Source organism: Phocoena sinus, chromosome 6 (genome assembly GCF_008692025.1).
Source record: "Phocoena sinus isolate mPhoSin1 chromosome 6, mPhoSin1.pri, whole genome shotgun sequence".
NCBI lineage: Eukaryota > Metazoa > Chordata > Mammalia > Artiodactyla > Phocoenidae > Phocoena > Phocoena sinus.
In genome coordinates this window covers 104018542-104025865 of record NC_045768.1, presented here as the reverse complement: position 1 = coordinate 104025865, position 7324 = coordinate 104018542, and the positions used below count along the sequence as shown (strand labels likewise).

Genomic DNA, 7324 nt, shown 5'->3' with positions numbered 1-7324 from the left:
CTTGTACTCCAGTTCCACAGCCCACAAACCCGCACCACGCCCACGGGAGGTCCCGCTGTGGGTCACTGAGAAACCCCACCTCTCCGCCCCACCAACGAGCGCCGGGGACACGACCCCGACGTCCCTCGCCTCCCACGCGGGGCAGCAGCCAAGGGAGGGAAGGGCGGCGGCTGTGAGAACAGCCGGCCCGGGAAGAAGCCACATGCCCAGAGACGTGGTGTGACCGGAAACCTCCTGGCGCGGCGACGCAAGGCGCCAAAGCTCTGCGGGCGGCTGCAAACCCGCCCCCGGCCTGGCGCCCTCGCGGGCCCTTCCCTCTCCCGCGCCCCCTCCTCCTGCAGCTCAGGCTCTGCCTCTTCCCCTACTGGACCAGAGAGGATTCACCAGGGACACTGTCCTCAGCGGGACGCGGCGACCCGGCCCTGACCAGGCCGCAGCAAGGCGCCCCCCATCCCCCATCCAGGCCCTCCGCCCTCTTCCCACCTCGCCCCTCCCCTCTCCTCCCCTCCCACCCCGTCACTCTCTCCCTCCTCTCCTCCTCCCCGCCCCACCCCACCCTCCCCTCTCCCCTCTTCCTTCCGCCCCTCTCCCCCTCCTCTCCATCCTGTCCCTGTCCCCTTCTTCCCCCCCACCCCGCCCAGCCCCGCGACCAGTCCGCTCCCTTTCCGCCCCGCCCTCTCCGCGGCCCCGGCATCCCGCGCACCCGCGGCGCAGTCTCCCGGGCTCCGCGCGTCATCGCTCGTCCCACCTCCCGACCAGCCAATCAGTCCTCTCCTCTGCACCAGGCCTGCCCTACCCGGGGAAACCTGTGGTCGGAGATGCAGAATCGAGTACGTCGTGTGCAATAACCTGGCGAGAGGGCAATTCCAAGTGCAGAAGAAACTGGAAGACGGCTGGGGGAAAGCGGGAGTCCAGACATCAGTCATTTAGCCGCAATCCGCGAGCTGAAGTTAATCCATTGTGTTTAGCAGTCTGTCACTTACAAAATGCTTTCCTACAAATGTTCTCTCTCGGTCCTCAAAACAACCCGGTGAGGCGCATGTTATCTCCTTCTCACAGCGGAGGAATGGACAGGGTGGCGAGACCAAGTGACTGCTCCAAGGTCCCAGGCTGGGCGGCGGAGCCTGGCTCGGTCAGACGCGGATCCAGGCCGGACTCCACGTCTTCCCGCTCCGAAACTGAGGGCCAGTGGAGGCACAGGTGATTCTCTCGCTCTGCCCCGTTTGAGATCCACTTGCCTGGACGACTCCTCTAAGAGTTTCGATGGTACAGGCGTGGAAAAACAGGGGAAGATAGCAGGGATGAGAGGAGGAACTTAGGGCAGGACGTTTAGGTAGAGGAAGCCGAGAGAAAAGGGTAAACCCGAAGGGTTGCTTTGGTATTTCTCCCGTTACTAGCCTGGCTAGTGTAAGGGGAGGGGCGGGGCGGTGTTGCATTTTAAAGAGAAAGTCTTGGGAGCTCTTATGGAGAGACAGAAACCCTGGGCAAGCAAGCTTTACTCGCCAGTGCCCCCGAGTTAGCACAGCGCACGGCGCTCCTAGCATCCCAGCGCCGGGAGATCTTGCAGCCCCGCCCAAATCGCCGCGCTCAAACAGCGCCGCCAGGGCACACCCAAAACAAAAGGCCTGGGATCAAGGCCGAGTGAGGATGAGTCGGCTTCTTCGGGAGCCTCCTGCACCTGCTAGTTGTGCCTTACACTAGCAGGTGCCTTACTACGCGTATCTGCGGAGCTCACGTCCTCTACTCCAAGGCCGCCTTCCCAGCGAGGCCTCCCGACCCCTTTCACTGTCTACTTTTTCTCCCTCGCATTTATCAGGATGTAAGCAGTGCTTCTCCATCCGGAATGTGCCGATGCATCCACCTGGGAAACTTGTTACAACACAGATGCACATTCAGTTGATCCAAGGTGGGTTCCCACGTTTCTAACCCGTTCCCACCTTGTGCCTCTGGATCTGTGGGCGACCCTTTACATAGGAAGGACCTAAAACACTAAGACCGTAGTTTTCATATTTATCTCGCTTTACGTTCTTTCACCCTGCACTAGAATGTAGGTTCCAGGAGGGTAAAGATTTGGTTTATTTTGTTGCCTGCTCTACCTCAGCACCTGGAACCTGACACACAGTGGGCCAACATGGTTATTTATTGAAGGAAGGAAGGAAGGAGTGAATGAAATATAAGCCAAAAGAGAAAGCAAAGATGATAAATCCAATGTCATACGAAGGGGAATTCAAGGTGAAAACTGTAAACGGAACAAAGGAAATGGGGAAAAATACATTTTTTTGTATTTATTTTTAAAATGGGAGGAAAGGGCTTACCTGGTGGCGCAGTGGTTGAGAATCCGCCTGCTGATGCAGGGGACACGGGTTCATGCCCCGGTCCGGGAAGATCCCACATGCCATGGAGTGGCTGGGCCCGTGAGCCATGGCCGCTGAGCCTGTGCGTCCAGAGCCTGTGCTCCGCAACGGGAGAGGCCACAACAGTGAGAGGCCCGCGTACCGCAAAGAAAAAAACAAACAAAAACAACTAGTCATTAGTCAGGAAAGGTTAACCATTTGGAAATCTTAAGAGCCATCTCTTTAACTCTTGGGTCAAAGAGAAACTCAAGCTGCAAAGATAGATTCTTTAGAAAATAACACTGAGGACATTTACATTTGAAAAAGAAACTTAAGGGAATCGAAAGGAAGAAATTAAGGACGAGAAGGCAAAAATTAATATTTCAAAAATTAAAAAGCAGTGAACCAATTAAAAAATAATGTTTTTTTTTTTTTTTCTAATTAAGAAAAATGCCTATAGGAGATGGCCAGGAAGAGGGGACAAATGCAGGTGATGCCCAGGAGAAGACAGAAAAGGAGCCATAGTCATATTCACCTCTTTCCCACCGCCTGTGTGGCCTGAGGCCACCCCCTCGGAGTTCAAGTCCGACAGTCCTTTCACACCCTAGGTTTGTGCACGTGGACCTATTACTCAACCTCTCTCTGAACTTCAGCGTGTTCGCCTGAATAGTAGAGATATTACAGGACTAAATACAGGGCGTGGCACATGGGGATGCATACTATTATTATTATTATTTTGTTAATGATGATATTGTTCATGAGAATATTCAGATTTTGTTTCACCCTATGGGAGGTCCTAAAGAGGAGGACGTGAATGGTATCAACCTAAAAAAAAAAATTGACAAATTAGAAAAAGCAACATGAAGTCCATTCGGGAAGAATGGGGGAATTGCCATGAAGGACAAGGAAGCTGTGGTGACCCACGGGCAAGTCCAAAAAGACAAAGGGAAGGTCAACTTTCATTAAGGTTACAGGAGGAAACTGGGGAGGGTTGTTTTAAGCAAGAGTTTATCGGAGGAGAACGAGAGTTCAAGGCTGTGGCGGTTTCTCATCAGCTGCCAGTGGTGGCGGGAGCGCTGTTGCTGGAGCAGGGAGGGCTCTTCCTTCTTATTCTTAAAAACAGGAGATAAAATCCCTGGGTGGAAAATGCCCTCCCTTGTCAGAATAATTCTCATCTTTTGTTCTCCCTGGTGGTGACCTAGGCTGAGTGTGTGAGAGCTCCCCTTTCAGAGCTGCCCGATTCCATTTTAAAGGCGGTCTCCTTTATTTCTCTTCGTGGTGGAAAAGCGAGTGCCAAGTGGCGGGGCGAGGGGAGGAGGGCTGTTCGCCTGGGACGAAGGGAAGACAGGCATCCAGGGGGGCCGCGGGTCATCCCGGTCCAGGAGGCCCGTGCTGGTCAAGGCACGGCAAGGCTTCCCTTCCTCCATCGCCCCGCAGGCGAACGAGGGTGAAAATGAACATCTCGCCACCGTCCATACCTGGAGGGGCCTGGACTAGTTGTCCCTGAGGCTTTTCCTAGTTCTGTTGGCCTATGGTCAGGGAACTCTTAGGCTGAGCAACATAGAAGAAAAGCCAGCTGGAGGGAAGTAGGGCAGTTTTCCAGCTCAGATGCTGAGCGCGATGGCGGTGTTGGTTGCAGGATGTTTATGGAGCCGTGACCCAGGTATGGACCTCAAGATGTTTTTAGCTTCTTGCTTTCCTGTGCTGAGAGAGGTAGGAGCCGGCCAGTTGGGAGCAGACTAGGTTCCCCGCACCCCCAGGAGGCCTGTGAAGGGAGAACGTGATGGGTGGTGGGCAGTCCCAAAGGACACGATGCAAGGAACAGCGCCCAGTGGCCAGCCACCTCCAGTGTCATGGCCCTAGAGGCACTGACAGCAGACAGCCTCTAGGTACTGAGCTCAGCTCATTCATTAGGCAACCTCTCCCACTGGCTCTTATCTCTTGCAGGCAGGTGAGGAAACGGGGACAAATGCCAGATTCCTGATCAGATTAAAGGCTGGACAGAGATGCGTCCATCAGAACCACATGAACAGAAGTCACCAGATGCAATGTCTATCCATCATGTAGGTTGCCCACAAAATCAAGATGGCCAGGAAGCAGCTGGTATTTACACCTGGGGCTCTCCACTTGCCGTCGCTTGGGCAGAGGCAGAGAAAGAACATTGCCCAGCAGCCCTTTGGAGAGTTCCCCCTCACACACACATTCCATGATAATCCGCTTCAGTTGTTATGATTTGGGCAAGTTGCCTCCAAGGATGGGAGTGTGACCCATGACTCCTGTGGAAAGGTGGCCATGGATTTAGGGGGGAGATCTTTTTTCCGAGATTACCTTTGTAAATCTGGATGTGGTCAGGGTGGGTGGAGGGTAATCTTAGCCACCCACAGGAGAGATCCTTCTAGACAATGAAGCAACACTGAGGACGGCAGAGCCAAGCCCTTGTTCTTCAAATTACGCAAGTAGGTCAAGTCCCTTTCTTCCTCTTAAGCCAGAGGTTGTCTGAAACTTTCAACTGGAGTAGGCATAACACACCTGTGTGGATTGAAGTGTGTCTCCCAGAAAGACATGTCCAAGTCCCAACCTCTGGTACCTGTGAGTGTGACCTTATTTGGAGTTAGGGTCTTTGCAGATGTGATCAGGCTAAGATGAGGCCCCATTAGATTAGGTTGAGGACGAAGACACACACAGGAGGTAACACCGTGATGGATGTAGAGATTGGAGTGATGCATCTACAAGCCATGGAATGCCAGGAGCCACCAGAAGCTCGGAGAGAGGCATGGAAATTCCGTCAGATTCTCTCTCAGAAACTCCAGAAGAAGCCAGCCCCGCTGACACCTGAATTTTGACCTTCTAGTTTCCAGAACCCTGGGAGAATAAATTTCTGTTGTTTCGAGCCATCCGGTTGGTGGTGCTTTGTTACAGCAGCCCTAGGAACCTAATACAACCCCTCGCTGATGGTGTTGGCCATGGAATCACCTACCCCTTCCTTCTGAGAAACACATGCAAGAGACTTTTAGGAAGCGCTCTCGGTGGTACCCCCTATTTGACCTAAAGATGCAGTTTGGGGAGTTGTTTGCATCAGATCCCTGGCTTTTTGGCTCTCCTACTCAACTCTCCACCCAGCACCTATGCTGAAAGACATCTTAGTGTAGGCCCTCACCATATCTTACCTAACTTGCTAAAAATCGTCTGCCATCTTTTTCTCTCTTGGTTCATATTCCATACTGCCACTTTTCCCCCAAACCAACCGATTCCATCATTCCTCTTGTTAAAAATCTCCATTGGTTACCCAGGCCCTACAGAAAGCTCTATCACATGTGATCAGAGAATCTGAAGAATCTCATGTCAACTTATCTCTGTCCTGTCTATTCTCATTCCCTTGCCATGTGCCCCATCCCTTTGTTTTTTTAATGAAATGACCTGCATGTATTTGTTTGTGGCTTTTTTTTTTTTTTGTCTGTTTGTTTTTTGGCCACACCATTCGTCATGTGGGATCTTAGTTCCCCGACCAGGGATCGAACCCATACCCCCTGCATTGGAAACACAGAGTCTTAACCACTGGACCGCCAGGGAAGTCCCTGTGCCCCATACTTTGATGACACTAAGCGTGCACTAAGGGACTCTCTCCAGGGTTGTCGCTCTGCAAATAGTATCTCCGGGAGAGGGGGGAGGTGGGCGGGGCAGACAGCGTAAGGAGCCGGTCTGAGAAGGCAGCACAGGCAGCGGGCTGCTGGGAAAAGAGCCCCATCCTCAAGTCAGGAGACCTGAGTCCCAGCCCTGATTTTGTCACGCATTCGACGCACACCACAAGCACGGCACCCACAGGGTCTGTCCACCTGCAGACCAGATGTGTTCCAACTTCCCTTCCTGCTGCCCCACTCTGATTTTTCACATCTGCAGACTGAACACCAGGCCAGGTGCACGGTGAGTTAGGAACAGAGCAAATGGCCACTGGGAGTTGGTTCCCTAGCAGCCGCCACCTCCCCTGTCTTGCCAGCCCCTCCACGCTTCTGCCCGTGCTGATTTGGTAACCGCTGTGTGATGCACAGGAAGAAGCGGAGGAGGAGGGAAGTTATGGGGAAATGGTGTTGGATGCTGAGCAATGAAACCACATGTGTGAAACGGAAGCTGTGATGCCCAAGCCAGAACCACCGCCGGCCAGAGCCCTCAGGGTCTGGAGAATGACCCTTCGCTGACACGGAGGGGAGTCCCCCAAGGCCACAAACTGAGTGGTACTGTGTACACAGCTGACCCCTTGCCTCAAGGTGGGTCAGCGCTGCAGTGTGGTTTATATTCTAGAACCTTCGCCCTATGGATTAAGCCAAATCTACACTTGACTTGAGACTACATCCTGGCTGGGCCCCAGCCTTTCCCTCTCTCCATCCCGCTTCCCTCTCTCCCTTAGGTTTTTTTCTGGAGAGCACGCTCTTAATAAATCACTTTCCCAAAAATATGTCTCTCAGGTCCTGCTTCTGGGGACTTGATCTAAAACTGTGCTTTTAAGAAATAAAAGTAAAATACCATTGACGGGTAAAACATGAATGGGGGCAAAACATATATGGGAATGTGGGAAGGAAACTCCAGATTCATTTTAAAAAGGGAAAAAGAAAAGGCTACGTGAGTGAGTCCGTTTGTAGGGGAAGGAAGCAGAGCTTCCTGTTTGTCCCTGGAGGGCAGTAAACTGAGCCGTTTCCCTGGTATTGAAATCTTATTTCGCCTGATTCATTTCCTACATCACAGGGCAGCTGACAGCTTTCAGAATAAGGATCGGTCCCATGTTCTTGAAAAGCAGCAGTGTTGACTCATGCAAGAAAGCATATCCTCTTTTGAAGGTATAGTAAAGGGGCCAGAAACTCCTTTTAATGAAACTCCAATAGCAAATGCGCTCCTATTCCTTTTAGAGAACAGACTGATCTGTTGAATCCAATTCAAAAAGTTCATCGAGGCCAAAACTGGCCAAACTCACACAGCCCACAGTGGCCACTCAAGTTCCA

The 7324-nt window shown here is 52.5% G+C and overlaps 1 long non-coding RNA gene across 3 annotated transcripts; it reads left to right on the top strand.

Moving 5' to 3' along the window:
• Window positions 1-674: 674 nt before the first annotated feature.
• Window positions 675-6818, top strand: LOC116756109. Of its 3 annotated transcripts, none has more exons than XR_004350533.1 (5): window positions 675-830; window positions 1060-1906; window positions 2780-4396; window positions 6106-6254; window positions 6380-6818. It is a non-coding gene; the product is annotated as an uncharacterized LOC116756109 (long non-coding RNA). The 3 variants fall into 3 exon arrangements; XR_004350532.1 differs by lacking the exon at window positions 675-830 and having other exon boundaries at window positions 1065-1200; window positions 1817-1906; XR_004350534.1 differs by lacking the exon at window positions 675-830 and having other exon boundaries at window positions 1065-1200; window positions 1817-1906; window positions 4281-4396; window positions 6380-6815.
• The last annotated feature ends 506 nt before the right edge of the window (window positions 6819-7324 follow it).